Source organism: Sturnus vulgaris, chromosome 6 (genome assembly GCF_052056855.1).
Source record: "Sturnus vulgaris isolate bStuVul1 chromosome 6, bStuVul1.hap1, whole genome shotgun sequence".
Lineage (NCBI taxonomy): Eukaryota > Metazoa > Chordata > Aves > Passeriformes > Sturnidae > Sturnus > Sturnus vulgaris.
The window spans coordinates 14,076,468-14,100,684 of NC_142248.1; the positions used below are offsets into that span (position 1 = coordinate 14,076,468).

General features: G+C 47.5%; 1 protein-coding gene across 6 annotated transcripts in view; it reads left to right on the forward strand.

Moving 5' to 3' along the window:
* Positions 1-6,994: 6,994 nt before the first annotated feature.
* The window catches only part of SLC8A3 (solute carrier family 8 member A3), a 110,497-nt gene continuing 93,274 nt past the window's right edge, over positions 6,995-24,217 (forward strand). For 5 of the 6 annotated variants that reach the window (XM_088167061.1, XM_088167066.1, XM_088167065.1 and 2 more), the window contains exon 1: positions 6,995-7,566. The gene's annotated coding sequence lies outside the window, so the exon portion shown is untranslated. The remainder of the gene's footprint in view (positions 7,567-24,217) is intronic. The other variant, XM_088167062.1, reaches the window with a different exon arrangement.

Below are 24,217 nucleotides of genomic sequence, written 5' to 3' on the forward strand. Positions count from 1 at the left end.
AAAACATGACACACATCAGAAGGATGATTTTGCAACACAACTAGATATTTAAAGTCAAGTCTTCAGTGCTGAGGGAGGTGGCAGGCCTTGTGTGGTGTTGTGATGACAGGCCTCTTCCCAGGGAAACTCTGTGTCTTACCACTATCATCAGAGAAGGCTGGGGTCACACTTTGCACCAGAAGCACTCATCCCATATGTGTTTCCTGGATCCTGCCAGATCTGGACAGAAGCCACATGTATCCTAGAGACGGATGTGTCACTCCATGCACAAGCTGCTCACTCCTTTAATTAAACTGATAACTTTCATTAACAGCTGATCTTAATTTACTTCATAGTTCTTTTTCACACACACACATACACCCTTTCTCCCTTCCCCCCTCCCCAATTTTTATAAGCCAGGATCAGATTCTCCTGGAGGGAAGCACAGCTTTCTTCTAAACTGCTCAGGGGCAAGAGACAATCTGGCACTCTTCACTTTGTCCCAGATTTGTAAAGGAAGAGACATTATTCCATAGGAGACTTTTTTTTCAGCTGTTTTGCTAAGAAAATTATTACACTGACCTTAGGGGAACGGCAGAATTTTCATCTTTATCCAGCATTTATTGTTATCCCGATTGAGCAGTGCTATCAAGGTCTCTAGCTGTGATATCTGGTAATATCCCCCGGAGCTGGGGACCTTCAGCTTTGGCATTTTGCACACTCAAAGTGGAGACAAATCATAGAGTGAAGCCTGTTTGCCAGCCTGCCAGAAGCTGTTCTGAAGGGAGGGGAACCCTCAGCCACACCAGCACCTGCTGCTCATGAGCTGAGCACACACAACCCCACTGCATGTGAAGGTGGGCAGCTGCAGGATGGCTGTAGGAGAGTCTGAATTGCTGTGGGACACCCTTAGGAACTGAAAGTGAATACAGGGATTACATGCTCCTGCCACTGATGTGCTATCCACAATGTAACATAACCCCAAATGCTTTTCATTACAGCACAGTTTTGACCTGTTAGCAAACATGCTGGCCAGGGAGTGACTTAGCCAGAATGTGAAGGCACAGGATGCAGAAGGAAGAGTTTGAAAGAGGTGTAAGAAAACCAGCCTGTGCAATGTATGGCTGAAGCACCAGCTAACCAGCTACTGCTCTGGAATTGCTGTGAATCGTCCTCCCCATGAAGCACTGGCTTAGTTTAAGAGACATGGATTTTTTTCTTTTCATGCTATTAGCCAGCATGTGGTGCAAGAAGCAGAAAAAAACCACCTTGGTGCCAGTGTTTAACAGTGTTTAAACCAGAGTGGTGGTGGTGCAATTGATTTTTGTCTTTGTTGGGTTTCAAAATCAATGAAATATGAACTTTTCCCATTGATTTTTTTGAATTCAAAATTATTTTGGGAAGCTGTTAAATGAATTGACAACTTTGGGAGCTAAATCCTCCGCTACGCTTTGTAAGACATGTGAGAATCCATCAGGATGTGCTGGTGTGCTTACAGGCCTCTTGCCATGTTAATATTTGTTGCTGTCTTCTTTCATACCAAACTTCTTCCTCTGAGGACAGGTTCCTTGATCCTCAGTGGGAGTGGGGTAAGAGCAGATCCAACCCACTGCTGCAATCTGAGCCTCATGTTCCTGTTCTGCAGCTGAGGAAATGGGTGTATCTCTAGCAGTGCTGGTGCTGGTTGCTCATTCGTAGTCACTGCAGTTGAAATGGCCTTTTTGAATGTGCCCCTTGTCCTGGGACATAGCCTGATGCTGTAAGCCCCAGAGTCCCATTGGTCCTTCCTGGGAAAAAGCCCTCAAAAAACATTTAACCTCATTTGTAATAGAGTTGCTATAAAGCTGTTGCTCTAAGACACCAAAAATAAGGAAAGTTTTTGAGTTCCTCAACCTGAGAAGGCCCCTCAGACCATCACCAATGGATGGCAGTTAAAATGCTGAAAAAATCCCCTTTGTATGAGTCTTGTTTCCTGCCCCAGGACACAGTGGCTTGCAAGGCCAAACCCCAGGGTGTTTGTCCTGAGCAGAGGGTATGCTCCACTACAGGTGACCACTTCTCTGCAACCTGCAGTGGTCAATCCATGGACCATGGATCAACACAGTTTTTGAATCCAACGCTAAAATGGAAAACTTTGGAATGAATATGTGTCCTGGATTCCTCCACGATCAAAATCTGATTGTGGGATGTGCCCTCATTTTCCACTGTCAGATGGAGTCTTTGGAAGGTGTCACTTCTCATCAGAAGTTTCCAAGGGTTTGACTTGCCCTGAACTTCCAGTGACTAGCTGCTATACTTAGTTAGGTTTTTGAATTTTTGAGGGTTTCTGAAGGCTGCCTAAAGTTTCTTTAGGTCCGTGTTCCCTTGCACAGAAAACCCTTGGCAAGCCCAGGCCAGGACATGTTGGTGGTATCAGTCACCTGTGTGTGGGCTTATCTCTACATGACTGCAATCATTAATGAAGATGACTGCACAAAGAATTGCCCTTCCTTATAAGCCAGACCTGAGGAAGGTGCCCTCTGACCCCACACTAAACCTCTTGGGAAGCTCTGCAATGAGATCAGAGGATCTTTTTGCAACCTACAGCTGTCACAGACACATCTGTGAGTCAGAAAGTTTAAACCCATATTTTTCTCCTTTCTGAGCAGTGCACAAAGGATACACAAAGACTCCCTGCCTGTCTGTGGCAAGCCCCCAAGCCCCCTGTCTGCTAGGACCTATGGAGGAAATGTCCCCTGGTTATGGGGAAGTGCCATGAAGAGTGCATGGACTGTCCCAGGTGTCCCATGACTTGTTTGATAAGAATTTGCACACTTTTGTGTGTGTAAAGTCCAGTTTGGCTTTCAGAGTTCTAACCATGTTTGCAAAACAGACTTTCATGGGAGGAAAAAATAATGAACAGAATTTTATATTTGAACTGGGTTCATTTGCTCTGTAATCATGGATAAGCTTGAAGCTGCCTTCTACATTGTGGCTCCTTTCCTCTTTTGCCTAGAAAGTAATTTTTTCTCAGATTTAAAACTTCATTTCAAGGCTCTGCAAATGCATCATACTAATAAAATGTCACATTATCTCATCCCTTCTGACACAAATGTGAGCAGGCACCTGATGAAAGCTGATAAGGGAGGAAAAGCAAAGCTATGGAAAAATAACCCAAAACATAACACAGATTCACCAAGATCAGATCTTGAATGAGAGAAGGGGGCTGTGCCAGGGCCTTTCATACAAACTTGAGGTCAGGAGCAGTCAGTCTGCTTGTATTCAAGGAAAAAGGACTGATATTGTGTTTGTTTCTTTCTTATATCTAGTCTAAATCAAATTCTTGGGTCATTAGGCCAAGGGCCAAAAGATTGCAGGAGGACAGTCACAGTGGGAGCAATTCCTAAAGCCTTGCTCAGTTAGACATTTTTCAAGGACGAGCGAAACCTACAGCTCACCATGTCTGCCATAATAAAACAATAATATGGACCTATCCACCTGAAATTTTGGAGATGAAATTCTTATCTGTATGTGTGAAGTGCATAGCTTGTGAATGAAGGGGAAAGAGCAGGTCCTTTCAGACTCAGCTAACACATTCCCAGAGTTTCCTCTGGAACTTGTAGGACACTGGTAGGTTTTTATGACAATAGATGCTGTTGGCCTGGCAGAGTAAGTCAATGCCTGTTATGCACATTGTCTTTAACAACAGCACTGCTGTTGAGTACATTCTGCTGTCAGCATCTTTATTATCAGCATGGTTGCCAGCAGAAGGCTGAAGTCATGGGATGCTGAAACTATGGATTAAGTAAAAAAAATCTTCTCTAGTTTTAGGTGGACAAGGAAAAGAAGAGCAAAGCCTCCATTTCTTGTTCTGCTTCAAATCTCAAGAGCTTGGAGACAGGTTTGAGAGAAGTATTAAAGGTCCTGATGGTTCATGGGGAAAGTCCCCACACCTTTATGAAGAACTTCTGTACTGTGTGGGACTGATCACTGGAACAGTTGCTCAGAGAGTTTGTGGAGATATCCAGAAGCTGTCTGTACTCAGTATGTGCTGTGTGAGCAGGGAGATTGGACCAGATGACCTCCATTGGCCCATTCTAACCCTACCCATTCTGTGTTCTTTTAATATACCACTGTTTGGTAAAATTCCATTGGTTTTGGGTTAGAATCATACAATAATTTAAGTTGGAAGGGATCTTTTAAAGCTCATCTAGTTCCAGCCCTCTGCAATGAGCAAGGACATCTTCAACTAGATCAGGTTGCTCAGAGCTCCATCCAACCTGACCTTTAATATTTTCAGAGATGGGATGCCTATCATCCCTCTGGGCAACCTGGGCCAGTATTTCACTGCCTTCCTTGTAAAAAACGTCTTTCTTATATCTAATCTAAATCGGCCCTCCATCAGTTTAAAACCATTAGCTCTGGTCCTGAGGTGAGGTGACACTTGAAACATCAAGCAATCTTGGTAGTCATTAAAAACTAATATCCATGGTTGTTTAGTAAGACTGTGCTAAACAGCCCAGGAATTTGAACACCTTGTATTTTAAATATTAAAGGTAATATGAACAAGAGATGGTTGGTTTTTTGTGAAGTTTTAGGGGTTTAAAAATTTCAAATAGTATTTTTATATAAACAATTTGGTTGCTTTCATCTCAGGTTAGTACTTTGCAAGCACACCTTTAAGACTAAGGAGATAAAAAATTTCATATACTCCCTCTTGTGATTAAAAAATTTCTGCCTGAGCTGAGCAACGTAAGATCAGGCCCATATGGAAGGGAAGGAAAGAGGGAAATGCCTGGGAGCGTTTCTGAAATGCATTAGGCATGATTTTATGTACTGGGATGAGGTGAAACGAAACATCTGTGTACCATAAAGAGCTCTGTCTGTCTTAAGTTATTGTCAACTGTAAATTTGTGTATTGCCCCCAGGGCTTGCTCCTGCTGATGAGCATTTTGTACTGCAGTTCCTCAGCTCCAGACCCACTCTTGCTGAGCCTTAAACACAAGCAGTTGTTTGGAACTGCCTGATGATGAGCTCTGGGTTGGCAGAGTTTCCCTGTGCCAACTGGGGTGGTTTCCTTTGCTTGATGTCGGAGGTGGCTGGAGAGCTGTCACCCTTGGGGGCTGTCCTCCCTGGCAGGGGTGTGAGGTTTGGAGGTGGCCACCTGGAGATTGGGTGCTGCTGGCCAGTGCCAGAGTCCTGCATCCATGCAGTCAGGTTTCAGCTATTGATGCTGCACTTTTGATTTTATGTGTTGATGTCAGTAAGGGTTCCTCTGCAGCTCGGGTGAGGCTGCTGGGCACTTAAATGTCGTGGGCCACACATGCACGTGTGCCTGTGCTCCCCGAGGCACAGGGAAGCCCTTCCCCTCCCTGACATCACACAGGAGCATCATTCAGGGTTGCAGCATTCAGGGCTGGTGAGCACCCCGAGGTCAGGCACTGCTGCATAAGTTGGATCTTGCCATGTCTCCTGGCCCATGTGCATCCCTTACCACCTTCCTACCTGATAAGCTGCCTTGCTGGGTTTTTGAGGACACCAGGAGTGGCAGGTGACATCTGGGGAGATAAAAGGTTGAGTGTGGGACCCACAAGGTGTTCTGCCACCATCTTTTGTACCGCCATACTGTACTTGCAGCACCTCTGTCACCTTGTGGCCTCCTCCTGCTGTCCATCCTGGACTTCCATGCCCTGCTCTAACTAATAACAGTGAGTAGCCAGACCAGAATGGATAATTGCTCTTCCAGGTCTCTGGATCTCTTCTGTGCTGAGGTGTGGGGCCAGGGGCTACACATTACAGAGCCATAACTCAAATGTACTAGCTGACTTCCAGGGCCTTAGGGGTCTGTGCTGTCCTGCAGGGCACCACAGCCCATTTGCAGCATTTCTTACCCACTTCTGGCAGCATGAAGCCCGTGTGACTCTCCCAGTAACTGTTCTGCCCTTTCCTCATCCGTCTTTGTACGTCTGCTACCTCTGCCTGGCTGAGGTAAAAGTTCTTGCCCAGCATAGGACTTGGGCTCAGGTTTCTCGTGGCAGTTTATTCAGCTGCTTTTGACAGGGATGGTTTGCACTTGCACATGTGCTCGGGTCTCACCAGAAAGCTTCTGAGCCTTCATCACCTCAGGGGGTATGGGGAATCACTGGGGACAAATGGACTGGGGACAGTGTCTCTCTGGAGGATGAAACTGGGAGGATAGTCCAGTGTCGGGGTTGTTACCTTGCAGCACCTGAGCTTTAAAGAAGTGAGAAGCCATGCCAGAGAGTAAATCTCCTGGAGGCACATGTCTGTCCATAGCTGCTAGGGCAAAAACAGAGGGGATCCTAAGGGGAGACAAACGTGTGCAAATACCACAATGTGTTTTGTGTGAGGCATAAACGCACTGCTTTGTTCCATGGTCTTGGAAACCAGCCCCCAGCAGTCTTCTGCCAAAATCAAATAGCAACTTTGGAGGCAATGTGGTTTTTTTACCTTAAAATGATTTGCTGTCTCACAACTTGTTATTTGACTTTGGTTAAGAAAAATAACTGGGTGGTTTCCACAAGCACAAACTAAGGAATGCAGCTTCAAATGGATACCATGACCAACTCTGGCTATGTAATTATATTACCTATATTTAATCTCTCAGAAGTGTTTGGCAGATGCTTTAAATTTCAGATATGCAATCAATATCTTTTTCTCTGAGGCACAACTACCATGTTATTCCCCTCCCTTGCTTGAAATACACAAAGCCAAGTCAATATACTTGGATGGTACAGGAGTGATCCCCGCTCAGTGAGTGTGTATCTCTATCTATATATACCGATGGAGACCTCGTAGAGGTGTGTGCGCGCGTGTTACATGCAAGACGTGCTCTGCCTTTATTTATTTTGGAAAGGGTTTGCCTTGGTTTCTCCGTGCCTCGCTTTAAACGATCCGAAAATCCCCCCCGGATTCAGAGGAATAAATATGCATGGCTTGTAATTCTGTTGCAGCGCTCGCTCCCAGCTGATAGGTGACGTGGAGTTTGGAGGCTCGCAGATTGGCTTTTTGATTTGGCTTCTTGCTGCAGTTGTGCAAACCTCGCAGGCTCCCAGAAATCAGGCTCAGCGCTTTGCCGTGCACCGTAATGCTGGGAAACCTGCACCGAGCCCCGATGGTGTGAGCGCGGGAGCGGGGGAAGCCCAGCAGATTCAGTGGCAATCTGGGGTACAATCCATTTTCTCTTCCCCCCTCCCTCGACCCCCATTCATCTCCGTCCTCCTCGCCCTCCTCCCTCTTCGCCAGATCTCCCTTTCCTCCCCAAACTCCACCGCACGGAGCTGAAGATCAAGGCTGGTGGATTTATCAACATTTTACCTCCACCCCCACCCCCTTTTCCAGATGCACCTCCCCGCTCTCCCTGACAGCTGCAAAAGGGAGCACAGGTTTTGTAGCGAGCGAGGCAACTTGGACTGACATGCAAAGGCGAACCCCCCCGTACCCGCACACACCGTCGGTGAATCACCGGGAGATGCGATGAGCTCCGTTTAGGAACCGGAAGGATTTGTGTTGGGGAGCCAGTGGAGCCCCCCCTCCCCATCCCCCAGCCCGACCCTCCAAAAAAAGTCAGGAAAGCCGCCAGAAAGGGTAAGTAAGGGGGTGCCACCCCCGCTCCGTGGGAGACGCGAGGCTGGCGGGCAGGTGTCCTGCTGCCGATCGGGGCTCCATGCCTTGCAGCGAATGGCCGTGGAGCGGGGGGTGCTGGCGGCTGTGGGGACGAGAGCTCCTTGCAGGCTCATCTCCCGGGATAGCGGGGCGAATTAGCGTTGCCCGGGCGCTGGGAGCTCGCTTCATTCCCGCTGTGTTCCCGGCGCCGTGGCGGCTCCGTGCCCGTGTGTGTGCGTGTATGTGTGTGTGAGGGGGGTGCGTGTGTGTGTGCGCTGCGGAGGGAGGGCTTTGCCTACGGCGCGGAGCGGGCGCTGCGGGGTGGATGCGCGCCGGGGAGGGGGCGCCGGGCCGGGCCGGGCCGGGCCGGGCCGGGCGCTGCGGGGCCGGGGCCTGGCGGAGCGGGCGGCGGGAGCGGGAGCGGGAGCGGGCGGGCTCCGGCGGGGCGTGCGCGGCAGGAGCTGCCCGGTCCCGCGGCACCGCGCGCGGCCGCCCCGGGATCCCTCCCGCCGCCGGGCGGGGGTGCCCCGGTTCGGCGGCGCGGCGCGGCCCGCAGGGATGCCGGGGAGCCCGGGGGGGTGGCACTGCCCGGGGCTAGCAGGTGGGGGAAGCGGCTCTCATGCAGTGCTATAAATTTCCTTTTTAAAAATCCTCCCCTTCCTCCCCCCCCCTTAAAATTTCCTTTTTATTTTTAATATATATTTTTTTTCTTCTGCCGGGAGAGGCCGAGCCGGGCCATCCCCGGCCGTGGGGCGGGGGCGCCGGGGCCGCCGTCCTGGGCAGCTGTCGCGCTCCGTCCGCCGGGGCCGGCTTGTTTACCCCGGGTGTCAAATATCGCTGCTGCGCCAGGCGCTGCCCTAAATAGGGCACGGGGCCGCCGGCAGCCCGCAGCCCCCCACGGCAGGGGGACGGGAACTCCACACACACACACACATGCACACGCGTGAGAGCTGACCTAAATGTGGGCTGGTTTTATACTCTACCTCTCTCCCAGCCTTGCTTCGGGGCTTCATGTTTTTTCACCTGTGTCTAAAGTATCGATCGCCCTGGGTGAGAGATGAAACCATTGCAGTTGGTTTTGGGGCTTTTTTTACTGTTGTTCGAAAACCTGAGGCCGTGGCCATTTCCCCCTCTGCCCCCTCCAATGGAGCTATAGTTTAATGGTTGGGTTCCTGACTTCTTGAGTTGTTCCTTGGCTTGTTCTGGGGATTTAACCCTAAAAATCTGTTTCAGATTTAGGGGGAAATGCTGGAGGAACAGTCAGGGTGATAAGGGATGGCTTACACACATCTCCCCCCTCTTCATGCTTCCATGTGTGTTCCTTTATTTCCACGTATCTCTTTATAAAGCAGAAGGGTGATTTTGTTGAGCTGTTTTTTTTTATTTCTGGAGACGACAGGGCTGGAAGACTTAGGTAATAGTTGGTAGCACCTTCCTATTCAGGAACACTCATTTTGTGGTCCCTGGGAGACCTAGGACGGCAGAGCTGGCTTTGGGGGACACAAGACACAGAAGGGGGACACAGAGGCTTTGAAGGTGCTCCGTAGGTTCGGTGCAGTGGGGAGAGGCGTCACTCTGCCGCGGCACAAGCATTTCTAGGGAGTCCCTAATCCTGCTCCATCCACTGCTGTTGCAAGCATTTGTTTACCCTGATCATGGTTTAGCTGAAAAAGTCACATTTGGTGCTCGTGTTCGTGCTTCTGTGTTCAACTGGAACGAGACTTGCTTCCTGAATAGAAGTAATGATACTGAAAAAGAGCATGTCCTGCTACTGCCGAGGGCTGGCTGGGGAGGAGTGGGAGCAGTCCAAGAGCCCTCAGTTCTGCCATGAGTGTGCAACATGAGGCAAATTGGCTACACCGTGTATCAACCAGTGTGGGGAAGGAGATGACTGATGGGTATAGGGAGCCTTAGGCAAAAGCTGCAGTATAGCAGTCTGGTTTCTTTCCCTTAAAGCCAAATGTGAGTCCTGCTCTAGTAAATGGGTAGTTTAAGCATTGCTCAAATGCCCAAGGTGGGACAGACTGTAATAATCCCACTGCTGAGGCCCTCAGTGAGGGCAGTGGAAATGCAAGTAAGCTTCTGGTCTTTTGCTTACCTCCAGTGTGCTGCTAGGCACGTTTCAGGTCCTGGGTCTCGTTTGTATCATTGACGGTATTTTTCTTCCTGGGTGGGGATTTGGTAAGGATATGTTTAAAATAACTAGTGGGTGACAGGGTGTGAGAAGGAGGGCTGATATTTAGCCACTCCAACACCCCTCTGCACTGCACTTGTTTTAGCAGGGATCCTGTTCTTGCTCTGCAAAGCTGCCACCTGACAGGATGGCACCTGGGATGGCAGATGCCATCATCAGGTGGGATAGGGATACTCCTTTCCATTGCCCTGGGAAGCTTCCTACAGTGTGGGAAGTAGTCTTCAACACCAGCACCCAGAGCAGGAGAGCACATGTGGAGCAGTACCAAGCACAGCTTGGGTCATACGCTGTTTTGTGCTCCACAGGCTCTTGCTGGGCCACCATAGAGCAGGAGCTGCCCTGTCTGATCCAGTCAGACTGGAGCACACTGTGTTGTTGGGAGTCATGGGCAGTTGTTCTGCATGGCAGTCCTAGGATGCTCAAGGCACTGCTCCTCAGCTTGGCTGACTTGGAGGAAGGAAAGAGGTACTCATGGATTAATCCACTCTTCCCGCTTCCTCTGCTTTCCTCTGAAACTGGTGAGTCTGAAGTCAGAGGAGACTGCTCCAAGCTTGGTAGGTGCTATGGTGTTGCAGGTAGAGAGATTGCTAAGGGCCTAGGCTGACCTGCTGTATTGTGCCTGGTCCATTGTTTTTGAAGGGTCTTTCCTGTGAGAGGCATCCTCTATCCCCAAGGCAGGGCAAGGCCACAACAGCGTGTGTCAACACTTTTATTAGAAACCAAGTGAAGATGTATTCCCTTCGCCAATATTTTCAAGTGAAGCACTATACAGATAAATGGTCTGTCTGTCAGGGTTTTGTTTGCTTGTTTTAAACAAACAGCATCAGTCTCCTCCCCTAAGCTTCCCCAATGACCAAGTGGCGTTGACAAATAGTTCCTTGTTCTTTGTTGCTGTCATGTTTCAGATGCCTTTCATGTGCTTCACAGTTAAAAAGATGGCTTTGATTGCTGGCCAATTTTTTTTTATAAACCAGGCAGTAATATTTAATTCTATATTAAAAAAATAGCGAAGGAAATTAAATTACAATGACAAAAACATCTTAATAGGGAAACGAAGTCTCTGAAGCCAGGAAATTGATAGTTGTGATGCTCCATCTACCGTCACCCACTGTGTTGAGGTATTGTGGCATAGATTAATGCTATTGTTGATTTACCGTTCAGATAACGGTAACTCCTAAAGGCATCAGCCTGGTTGGGGGCCCATGCTTGCAAGTGCCATACAGATGTCTAGTAAATTACAGTCTTTGTCCTGAAGAGTTTTATGCATTGAGAGATACATGAGATGATAAGCTGTTCTTGGGGAATCTTTGAAACCCCCGTGTTGCTGAGATCGTGGTCCTGCATCTGCTGATTTCAGTGACAGGGAGCTGTGGGGTTGGGGGCTGGAGAGGAGCTCCAGGTCATGTCCCTGTTTCCCTGCAGAATGATATCCAGGAACCACTCACATCTCCTGCAGCTTCAGTTGGCTTCTGGGCTGCTTGAGGACTAGCATGGTATAGACTGTAGCTGGCTTCTCTTCTTCCCCTCTGCCTTAGTGCATTAAGCTGCAAGCTGTGGTTGGGGGACATGGCAGATGTGAGCACATGAAGCTCAGCATGATGGCCTCCCAACCCCCACGAGGCACTTCTGTCACAGGGTTTTGCAGGAATAACAAAGCGTGAGGTGGCAGGGAGGTGTCATGCCATTCTGAAGGTAGCACCACCACCTCATCTTGGCAGTGTCACAGTGAGACCCAGGTGCCATTGTTCCTGCAGTACAAAATCATAAAGTAATTAGTTCACCCCATAAGACACATTTATAAATAGGTGATGATCTTGCCCCCATGTTCTTTCAGCTCGCAATTTTCTGATAATTCTGTCTTCAAATCTGCTTGCTGGAGCCTTTGATCACACAGCCAAGCTGTCATTGATGTCTCTGACAGTTGACATCATGAGAGAGAAGGGAGCTTAGGGCTCTTAACATTTCTTTTATGATAGCTTGTTTTCTAACGAAACACTCCAATGAGGATTTTCCATCATAATAAAACAGGGAACTCTTCCAGAACACTCAGATTTAGGGAGAAGCTTCTGTTTCCATTCACTAGCAGATTATTTTAAGGCTACAAAACTGAGCTTGCTGTGTTTGCTGCCTTCTTGTACTCTGCTGTCTTTTTACCTAAGCCTCCTAACTCAGGACAGCAGCAGAGACATCCAGGTCAAGAGCGATCAGAAATACTAAATATCCTATGCTGCTGGGCATGTTTTGCAACCAGTGAGGTGCCATAGAGTTTTAGGAACTATAGACAAATGAGACTGCATTGCCATTGCTTTCATCTCTTTTCTCCTAGGCTGGTACTTGGGGACTGTCTCAAAGCAAACAGCAGCATCACAGAATACAGTTTTAATCAAAAGAAGTGTAGTGATGCAGGGATGTACCTGGGAGAGGGCACTTAGATCTGACTGCTGAGGTTGTGTTGAAGGTGACATGTCCAGGAGTGAACGTGGGACTCCAGTGCTGACGACACAAGGTGCCCTGGCAGTGTGTTCATGTGCTGCATGCTGGTGAAAGCTGGTTTCCATCCCCAGAGTAGGGGCAGAAGCAGGGAGGGTTAGAGCATGTGTGCACCTCGCTCTGCAGTCAGGCTGCAGCTCACTCTGGATGTGTCCTAGCTCCTCTCAATGTGAGTAGTGCTAGGGGTGCTGTCCCCAGAGTCCAGGCAGGCTGTGAAATCCATCACTGCCCCAGAGCCACGGCTCCCCACACACAAATTAGGGAAGGCAGCACTGCCTCTGCCATGCACAGGTGAGGGTACTTGGAATAATGCTCTGTGTGAAGAACCTGTCCTTTTGCTCTCCATACTGTTCGTGGTCAGGAAAATTTGTCTTGGGTGATTGAGACGTGGATGTCTTGGTTTACCAGCTTGAGGGAGGCCTTCCTTGTGGGGAAGCAGCATCTTGATGTTGAGCTTCAAGTTCACCTTAATAAACACCTTTATCCTTTTTGGTTTTGGTTGGGATTGTGCAGTGACTCTTGAACACACATGTTAGTTGGGAAAAATGGAGACAGAGAAATGTCTCTGCCCTTATGTTGCAAGACAAGGCTCCCCCATGGTCCAGGAGGTGTTACAGGATTCACTGCTGCAAGAGGCAAACCTGCCTCTGCCTATACAGCTAATGCATTTGCCACACTTATCATCTGGACCTTGTTTTCTGCAGCTTTCCCAGCCTGGCTGCTTGTTTCTGCTCGTGTCCCACCCCTGCAGGATACTGGCACAGTGGCACGTGTGCCCAGGTGGTGGGTTCTGCTTGCTTTTCTGCCAGATAGATTCCTGGTCCTTATTCATGCCCTAGCCGTGCAAACAGTTATGCCAATAAAAAGGGGAGAGCTAGAGGAGAGTGGTAACAAATGACCAGAGGTGGAAAGTGTTCAGGTTGGCTTAAGAAGCCCTCCTTCCACCTGTGAAGCTTCTGCCTGAATTGCCTGCAGCAGTTAAGGCTTGGAGTTGGTTCAGCCTTGAAGTCTGCACTTGATGAAACGGATAGTACTGAATGCAAATTAGTTGCAAAGAATCTAAGAGTGATGGGGTCTGCAAAGCACTTCTTAAGCTATTAAGAGGCACAAAAAGCAGGAAAAAAAGAGACAAAATAATTTTTAATATAAAATCTTCTCAAGAACATGCACAGGGGTTGATCCTGATTAAAAAAAATCAGAGTCTAGGCCAAGCTATTTCTCAGATGCAACATGCCAAATGGACTCAGGTTTTTCAAGAAGAGAATAAAATGAGAACTTCCCCTCTGCTCTCAATTCTTTCAAGTCCCTTGAAAGCTTCACACTAGCACTCAGCACTTCATCAACAGCAATCTCTCCATGTTGAAGCCTCCAGACTGCATTCCCTGGCAGTGCAAGTGGGAGCAGTGCCAGCTGTTTTATTAGGTTTGCACCCACGGAACCCACTAGCAAGGGAGGACCTGGCTCCCTGTCCTCATGGGACCGCGGCGGGCTGGGTTTGTGCTGCTGCCTGCGCTCGCTGTGGGTGCCGAGCTTGTCCAGTGTGAGTCCCGGGGAGGCTGCTGGCCTTGGTGCTAACTGGGGCCCCTTCTGAGCACCGGGGACCAGAGTGAGATGGAGCTCTCAGTGTTGCTGTCCTCAAAGAGTGAGGCAAGGTGGATCTCTGTATACTCTTCCTTTGTGAAGGATTCTGATGAGGGATAATGACTAGCTGCTGCTTTTGTTTTGGCAGCCCTTAGGCAAGAATGAGCCTTTCAAAGCTTTTGTCATAGGAGGCAAGCAGAGGGAATGCTGCTGGAGTTAGCCATGATGGGGTATTCTCCTGGATGAGCACTTTGGAGATGGGTGGACTAGACATTGGCCTCACATAAATTACCACCCACTCTGACACTTCAAGCCTAATTTTTTCCTTTCATTTTAACCTTCCAGAGTGGTTTCAGGTTCACTTCTTCTAGTAAATGTTTCCTCTTCTCTTAAATAATCCATCTCCCCAAAGCTGACCTGACAGATGTTTCCCCTGCAGTGACCCTGCGCACACAGCACACTTCATGAAGCCCTGGCTTCCATGGGGAAATGCAGCACCAGCAGTGACCCTGCTGGTGTCCCAGCTAAAAATAAAGCCTGTCCCTCCTGGCAGTGTTGGGGTTTGCTTTTAAGTAGGTAGGCAGTTTTACCCATTGGCTGCAATGTGCTCTTGTGCCAGGCAGAAGGCACAGCTTAACCTTCAGAGCATGATGGAGCTGCCTCCCCTCTGGGGAATCACACCAGGAGGCTGAAGGTGAGAAGATGCTCCGCTGCACTTGGTGCACCTACGTCACTCCCAAAAATCTGCTGGCTTGCCTGCTGCCTGTCTAGATCCATCTCTTTGCTGTTTGTGCATCCTAGTGAATCCTCTCCTTCCCCCAGCTGTGGCCTTTTCCTGCCTCTGCTTTTCCTTCTTAAATATATAGATTTCTTCGTGGTTCTCAGTAACTGCCCCAACTCCTGACTTCCCTCAAAAACTCCATGCCTTCTAGCTTCCCAGTGTTCTAACAGCATGGAGCTTCTTCTGGCTTGGTTGACCACCTCTGTCCCTCAGATCAAAGATCATTTCCCAGAGAAGGCTGAGGGAGGGGATGTGGGAGTTATGTTGAGTTGTGCAGTATTCCAGAAACCTCATCTACTTACTGTTGAAAAGAGATCTTGAAGAGGTGGTCTGGTCATAATTTGCAAGTATCTGTATGGGAGCTAACAGCTGCTAGGTACAGTGGGCTTGGTGCAGTCAGCCCAGATGAAGGGGTGGTGGTCTTGGTATCTGGGCTTGGGAAAGACCATAAGGGTGTTGTGGGATGAGGGGTCAGGGGGATGATCCAGAAGTGTTTCTATGTCTGCACAGTGGAGGATTGTTTTGATACAAGTCTCAAATTCACCGAGTGCCCATTTTATTCATTTGTCTGCTCATTGAACTCCCACTGCAAAATGGATTCATTTCAAGGCTTTGTTTGTCTTGAAAAGTGACCGGCATTTTGTCAAAGGCCATTTGTGCTTGTTGTTTTACCTGTTCATGTCACTGACCTGAATGCAACACTAATGGTGGCTCTGCCTGGGATAACACTCTTCCCATCCCATTCCTCCTCACTTGCTGGTGTTGAGGGACTATTGCTTCTGTTTTGGCAAAGCATTTGCCTGTGACTTGTGACAGGTTTCCCAGATGACAGGAGTTGCTGTCATCAGCAGTGTCAGAAGAGCTGGGTTCAGGACAGCACCACAGAAGTATGGCTGGGCATGAGAGGCTTTCTGGGCTGAGGTAGGAGGGATAGGGAGTGAGTGTTGAGTAAGGGTGTGAAAACAGGCTGTTCATTCCCACCTCAGCTGTTGCTCAAGGCATTCCTTCACTGAAACTTGCAGCAAGAGCGGGACCCTGCAATTTTCTTGCTGTAGCAGGGTCTTGGGGGAGACTTGGATTTGAAAGCAAGTTAAATGCATCTCAGTTTTAATCTTCTCTTTGCAGAAAAGAATGAAAAAATAACTTCTGCTGTCCCTGAAGGGAATTCAAACTCCTGAGTGAAACTGATGGAGATATGGGACTACTAGGATCCATAATGGAGGCTGTGCCCCTCAGTGGCAGGATAGAAGCCATCCTCTCTTTTTGCCTTGGTGGCTTAAATAGATTGTACAATGAGTGCTGCATGGGATGAGTATGCTATCCAAGCACACACACATATTAAGCCAGTGACTCCTGTCATTTTACCTCCAGGATGAGGCACTTCACGTGCTGATCCAAGGTGACACTGGCACATGGTGGAGGGGAGAAACTCCAAGTCTTGTGTGCTGCAGTCTGGGATTGTGGGGAGAAGGAGAATTTTCTCCTTCTCTTGTCTGGTTTCAGTGCATTTGGCTGAAGTGGTCATCTCCCATGACTCAGCTGCTGCTCCTGTTGGCAGGACTAGTTGTAGCAGATTTGGGGCCAGCATGGAATATTGGGAAGAGGGAGGAACCAGGGCAGGACGGACAGGAATATAGTTGTATGGAGGAAGTAGGAAGATGCCCCCTAGCTGCTGTGTGTGACGTGGGTTGTGAAGAAGAAACAGATGAAGTTTTCCTTTTGGAGATTTCTGTTGTATGAAACGCTGCCAAAGTTCCTCCAGCAACTCTTTCAATAGAGTAAGCTGGCTATGCTGACTTGGGCTCACTGGACCTATGCTGATTTACACCAGAGAAAATCCCGTCCTAAGTACTGTCTCTCTTTTCCCTTGCCAGTCCTCCTCTGATGGTATGCAGATTGACTAGGCTGGAACTAGAACTATCATAGAACTTAGGATAATTAGTTCTAATTTTTAAGAAGACTGTGTAAAAACAGGCTTTTGGAGGGGAGGGTCAAGGGGAGAAAGCTGATGAAAGTGCTCTGAATACCAGGAGAATGCTATTTTTTTTTCACTTTGGAGATAAACAGCAGTATGATTATTATATATGTTGCTAGAAAATTCTTCTGATACACGGTGTCCTGCATCCAGTTTTCAAATGTTCTGCACTAGTATCTAAGTTAAGACTTGCTGACTGCTGGGAGCTGGGAGGCCTGTTTGAAATGACAGAAGAGAAGTCTCATCTTTTTCAAACAAAGTGCTTTGTTGTATGCACTGCCCTCAAGCTGGCAAACGCATATAGGTAATCTTGATTTTCTGATTCTTCTTAATGGACTGAGTCATGTATTTACCTGGCTTAGCCCTATGACATCTGGGTATGGAATCTGCCTGATGCTCTTTGTAGGAATCAAGAAATAAACTCATGTCTTTCTTTGGAGAAAACAGCAGTAGCCTCTCATAATCATCTGTCTGACTTTCTGAAGGAATTTTAAATCACGTTTAGGTGTCCAGTGGAAAATCTGATTTCAGTGGGTTCCAGGTGTCCAAGTGGGTTAAAAGGAGCTGCTCCATTAAGCTTCTAACCACCCTTTGAAATGTGGTCCTTTGCAACTCCTTTGGGGGAATATTTGAGGCACACTGAGACCGTGGATGAGGCAGAGGAGGAACTTAATGAGGCTGTAATGGTGAGAAAGAAGATGTGGGTATTGAGGGTGTCTAGCTCCAGACAATATTTCAGATTACCTGCCCTTGGCAGGACAGAGCGGGGCAGCCAGCCAGCGAGGGCAGACCCGCAGTTGGAACACAAACCGAAAGGAAAAAGGTGAATCAACCTGCCTGGTAATTCTGTAGTGAAGAACAAATTTCTGCCTGTCTTTGCTGTCGAGATCAGAGTGGCATATGGCTTTATACAGCCCTCAGGGAAAGCCCTTAGAGGGTGGGGAGGGAAGGAATGGAGGTGGGGCAGCAGATAGCCTGGAGACTGCTGCCACTTACTGTAATTGCTGTAGCAGCTCAGCTTCCACTGTTTGTTGTCCATGTCATTTCTGCAATTACCATATGGTAAATATGACTTGAGTCTCTAGCAAATAACAGAGCTAGTATTAAAAGAGAATCTGTAAACAGCTAGTGCATAAATGAACAAAGAGCAATAAACAGCCTGGACTTATGAAGAATGAATTAATCATGGTGGATGCAAGGGCTTATTTTTTTTAAAGCAGTTGCAGAATTAGCAGCTGAAAAATCACCAAAGGATTAAGATATCTAAATTGTCAATAAAAGAGGTGAGGAGATATATGGCAGTAAAGGGTGAGGGTGCTGTGTGGAATCTTATTTGATAACTGTATTCAAATTGGGTGAATTTACAGGTTTTGGCACCTTCCAAGTGAAGTGGGAGGTATTTTGAGGATAACCCATAGCTCAGTGCATTTTTCATACCTCCTGCTGTGCTCAGATCTGCAGAAGCAGTGGGCGTGTTACAGTGTATTTCCCTCATCTCAGCTGGAGACCTTGACTTTTTGGTTGAAACTCTGGAAATCTCTGCTTTCATTCCGCACATGGCAGTGAGCACCCTGCTCCTTGTGCCGGCCCCACTGTGCTGGGGGCACACAGCAAACAGGTGCAGAGATCTTAAAAAAGTGAGCAACACAGTTTCTCTATACCAATCTCGATTTAACCTTTGTAACAGCCCAGTATTTCGTGAAAACCTGCTGCACAGCAGAGCTGAGAGGCAAGTTTTCACTGCCCTGGCACGGCTTTCCTGCTCCAAAGAGGGCAGATGTGCTGCTGGGTTTGGTGGGAGCAGGCGCTGAGCCATGGCTGCCCCGGATACCCGTCTGCTCCTGAGTGCCTCGAAGATGGAGAATCAAGAGGAGATGAAGATAAATGATTAAAGGGCAGTCTGGGCTAATTTATAAAGATTAAAATAAATTTGTGTGCTTTGGCCAAAGAAAAGCTGTGGAGGAGAACAGCTATTTACAAGTATCTGAAGCATGTAAATCTCGGACGGGGAGGAGAATGGTTGAGAGTGCTCCAAGGACACAATAATGAGAACTAGCAGCATAAATTTTCTTAATTTCATCCTAAATATAAGGAAGACGGCTAAAGCCTCCAAGATAAATTACATCATGGTGGAGTCTCTATGGGAAGTTGTAGAAATGCCATCACTTGGATAATTTAAACTCAGCTGGACAAAGTACTAGGAAATAATGGTCGCAAGGGGAACAATGCAGTGGAAGTCCCTGAGGCATGGACCAGGCAACTCTTCTGTCTCTGGTCTAGCTAAGTCTGAAATAAGTGAAATCTGTGCTAATTAGGCTGAGGGATTTTCCTATCTAACGTGACAAGGAACAACCACTTGTTTTTGCTGCAGTAGTAAAGATGCTTTCTGAAGTGTAGCCTTCTTCTCCTCTCCCCTCCCAGTTTTCTGCCCAGTCTCCCACCTCCCCATTTGCTGCTTCTGCCTCCATTCACTTTTTCAATATATTCTTTCTTACTGAGCCAGGAATGGGCCCTTCTGAGCAGACCTGTGGAGGGTTTATAATTTCTCTTGTGCGTGATGTGGCATTTTTGGTAAAAACTTTTTTTTTTTGCTGCATGTAGGCAAAGTAGTCATAAATTTTGCTTTTGTTTTTCCTTGAAGGAGAAGTTAAGAAATAAACAGGCTGTTGCAGAGGATGGGAACAGTGTGTGCCCCCACTCCTGGGATTAGCACTCGGCATGGTTTGCTGGTGGCTGTCCCAAGAGCCTGAGAGCCAGGCAGGGAAGGGCTCCCTGCCTGCCTACTTGTTGCACCAAATCCAGCACACCACATGGTTTGTTTTGTTTGCCTCAAATAGGTGTTTTCTGTCAGAAAACTTGTGTTTTTCTTAACTAAGTCTAGATCTAAAGATGAGATATGACTACAGCACCTCTTCTCTCCTTATGTACCATTTAGCCCACCTCTGTGTGCAAATAACTACGGGCTCTGCGGCACAAATGCACTGTTGACAACAAATCCTAGAATCTTTAATTGTAACAGTTGCAGATCTGTCACCAGAATGTTAAAGAAATGTCAGAGTTGCTGCTGTCATCTGTAGGATGCTGTGAGTCACCAGGTGATAAGTTGCACTCTGATGGTGGCACCCGAACCGGCAGTATAATATGTCTATGAAGCAGGAGCAGTAAATAACACACCCTGTGTGCTGCCACGGGCAGTACATAAAATGTCTTTCACCGACAAGAAGTTTTCCTCACACTGCTGAAATGTTTTTCCCCTTCCCCTACTGCTCCCCAAATGGTCTTCACTACTCTTTATAAACCAGCAAGACAGTGTGATGAAAACCAGTGCCTCGAAGGCTGCAGCAGAGCAGCCAGTGCCTGGTGCAACCTCATGTGTTGTCAGGTGCTCCACGTTGTCTCCTTAAGCTACAGTCCATGGAAGAGGCAGGGGGACCACCAAGTGGGTGACCAAGTAACTCCACTTCTTTATTTCCCTCAGCCTCCTAAACCTGAAAAGGAAGATTTTCAGCATCCTCACTGGGCCTTTCACATCATGAGCATAAGAGTCTGGAGAATGTGGCTGAACCTCTCAGTTTGGGACCATTCGTACTGGGAAGAATGGGGTGTTCAGCTGCACTGGGATACAAGCACCTAAAGGCTTTAACTGTGTTTAGAAACGCCTCTGAATGCATTAAAAAGACTGATCCTTGAAGATCTGCCCCTAAATGTACAATGGAGGCTTCCCAGTGACTTCAGAAAGGTCACAGCAATGATTTTTTGCCAGATGCACTTGTGGTTGTCACCGAGGCACTGCAGTGAGCTCCAGGTGCAGTTTGTACACAGGATGAGTTTGCTCGGGGTCCCTGTGCACTAACACTGGGATGTGGTGGTCAGAAGCATTCCTGGACCCCACAGCTGTGCTTCTTACTCTCTTACTGTGCTGGTAACTGAGCATGGGCACAGGTTGACCAGAGAGGTTGTGTTTTAATATCCTCGAATATATTTTTGAATATGTTTTGGCTGTATTCAAAAGCCAGCTGGATGTGGTCCTGGGCAACTGGCTCTAGGTGGCCCTACTTGAGCCAGGGGGTTGAACTAGATGGCCTCCAGAGATCCCTGCCCCCTCCTGTGTGAACTGCCTCCTTGAAAGTCCTGGAAAAACAACAGTGAGGTTGTGTAATGTTCATGAAAAGAAAAAACCCTCATCTATATCTGAGCAGATAATTCTGCCTTTTAAGCAGGAGGGTACCCACTACTAATCTGTATGTCAGCCGAAATACTAGGTTTTGGTTTTTGAATGTAAAAAAGGCCACGGTTCTGGGGAAGGAAAGAGTAACTCTTGCTGTCTGTGAGGCTGAGGAATCTCAGACATGGAGGTGTATGGGGAGCAGAAGAGCAAACACACCATGGCTCTGAAGGAGGCTGTGCTACCCCATGCCATGAATAAGGATGGCTCTTAAAGTGTGGCTGTGGCTGCTCACGGGAGGTTTTCTGCAGTGTCTGCCACCTCCTGTGCATGTCTGTGTACAGAGCACAAACTGCAGCTCTGCTATCCATATATCCATCTATCCTATACAGATGTTTTTCCGGTTAGGTGTGAGCAAGGAAATAAAATGCCTGGCCAGCCAAGTGCAGTCAGTGGGGTATTGGAAGGGGACAGTTAAGTACAGGCATCTATGGGTTAGCTATTTATGCCCCTACTTTTCCAGGAGCATCGTGGATACTAAAATACAGAAAAAGCAGTGTGGACTGGTTCCCCAGAGCAAGTTGAGTGTTTGGAGGTTGATCCTAGCTGTACACAGACTTATGCTCTGCTTAGGCCAGCCCCTGGGATCACCAAATGTAACTGGATCTCATTGCAGCATTTCTATAAGGAATTAGTAGATTTGAGTTCTTATGTCATTTAACACCCATTTACCATGCTAGCATTGTGTGTACTGCTCAAATTAGAGACACCAGCTTGTGAATATTAAAGACCTGGTAAGAGAGCTGGTAGCTTTTTTAATGGTAGCTTTTTGCACTGTCTTGAGCGAAAAGAAAGGCTGCTTTTGTCACAATCCAAGGGGATTAATCCATAGGCAGCTAATTCTGGGCTTTGGCATGTTTACTGTGAAGTGCAAAGCAGCAAGCACCTACAGCTCTCTGCCATAACTTTTCCATCGAACCGAACTGTGGGGATCTGTCATGGCCTAGACATGAGTTATGGTGCTGTTTCCCTCATAAAACCTGGCTGGTGCAGTAGTAAAGGGGTAAACTACCTATTTGCTGTGTCATAACCTGTGTGAAGTCAGCTTGGGCTCCTTGGCTGTGCTCATTTCAGGTAGGCAGGCATGTGCTATCAGTCTGACAGTTTAAGGCCCAGTCTGTGTTGGGAATTTGTACTTGTCAGACAAAATGGATCTGATTACACTGCTGTGGCTTTTGGCTTGCAGGGAAATCTTAACTTGCATTCTAGGTACTACTCTTGTAATGATGAGCAAAGGGCTCAATAGCATTTCAATGGAGACAATTGAAAAATAGGCTTTGTTCTGTATTAAATATTTTGCTGTGCTTTTATTTTGGGGGAGGGAGGACTGTGCATTAGGTATAATACCTCCTCTGCGAAAACTCAGTTATTTGTGTTCTTTGGCAGGAAGGCTATAATTTCAATTTTTGCTCATGGTTATAAAAAACCCTGTGTGTTCAATCAAAAAGCTTTTATGTGCTTTGGAACTGAGGAAAGTGCATTCATGTTATTAAGCTGAGCCTCACTTGTGTCTCCCCCAGCTTTGGAGCGGGGCTGTGAGGCGATGCTGATAGCAGTGCTGTGTCTGCTCTGTGCTGGGACACAGGCTTGCCAAGTGCACCTTGAGCCGTCTCTGCCTGGCCCCAGTGCAGCACCGTGCCTGAGTGGGGCTCAGCCCACGCTGAGATTTAATCAGCTGCCTTTCCTGGCTGGTCTTGAGTCAGGGAGAGAGGATGTATGGCCACAGATGTACTCCCATGTCTCATTTATTTGGGAAGTAGGAGGAAGAAGGGAAGGAGAGGGAGGTGCCGGAAGACCTAATCTTATTTACAGGTCAAATCCAAAGGCTTTTGTGATGTTTTAAGGGGCATCTTGCTTAAATAAGAAATTAATAGGGACTTAGGAGGTTGCCTTTGGTTTTGTATTTAATGAGCAGTGATGTTAGGAACTTGGCATGTAGAGGTTACTTATTATCAGCCGTCGCTACGTTGTGTTGCCTCTTGATTTAATTTCTTGTAAATGCTTCCTTTTGAAAATATCCTTACCTTTAGAGTCATGTGAGAAATTATATGCAAAAACCTGAATTATAAGGGACCAGTATCGCCTTGCCAGCTTTATGCCAGATACAAATCCCCAGCAGACAAACCATTAGTCTTCTGACACTCAGCTATTATAAAATATCATAGAATTGTCTCCTAGAACCATAAAGTGGCTTGGGTTGGAAGGGACCTTAATTGTGACAAGCGTGAACCTGTTGTAGTCCTACCCTCTGGACTGTCTTCAGAAGTATTTCAAGACTCGTCTTTTTATTTATAGGTTCTATTTATGCCTTTATAGATGATGTGGCCATTGTCAACTCTTGTAGAAGGAGTTCCTTCTGCTAAAATAACTATTATGTGTCTTCCCAGAGCCTTGCTGTTGAATGCTTGCTCATCCTGGTGCAGTGATGCTCACAGCACCTTGTCTCTCTTTTGCACTGATTGAGTGCTTTGAACTTACCCTACCAGACAGGGGACGCTTTCTGGTCCCCTCTCTGCCAGTGCCCTCATTTGCATGTATTCAATTCAGAAGCAGTAGCAGGGCAGAGACTTGTGGGAGAAAATTATATCTGATAGCAGAGAGGTAGTGGAAATTATGATCCTTGTGATCAGCCAGTATCCATTAACTTTTTACTGTTGCTGAAGCCTCGTGCTGTTTGCATCCCATGGGGCCAGGGCAGTGAGTGCTGGAATGTCACCTCTCTGCGCCAGATGTGGATGTGTTTTTTGGCACTGGTGTCAGAGGGGTGACACCTCCTGAGTGCCTAGGAGTGCCTCAGGATTGTGCTGCAAGCCCACCTGGAAGCCTGGTGCTCAGAGTGGGTGTCGTGCTGAAGGCTGGCTCCTGCCAGTCAGCCCTGCTGAGATCAGTGCTGCTCCTTAGAGGAGGAGTGGGGACGTGTCTGCTGCACGCTGGGCAGGCCAGGAGTGCCCCTCCACTGGTTTTTGGACTGAGTTTTAGTAGCTGTATCTGAGGGAGAGCTTGCACCTGAGCATCAAACTGTTACCTCAACGTTTTCTTAAGACTAGTTTTTAAATTTAATGCTTTTATTCTGTTACAGAGCATTTTTGCAGCAGTTCTCAATAGGAGGATAACCATAAGAATGCTTCACTGTATTTTTCAGATTGGTTAGGTTACTGTTTTTCATGTTAATGAACATATATTAAGATCTTATTAGACAGCATGGCTGTGAGCAAAGTTCCTGTTGATCCCACTGGGAAATTTTATCTGTGACAAAGAATTGCAGGATCGGGTCATTATCGTTTCATTCTAGAAAAATGATTGTGACCTCCACTTGATGTCAAAGCAAATGAAAATCAGTGAAGAAAAATGTTCCCAAATTCTGAGATTTTAGTCTGCAACACATAG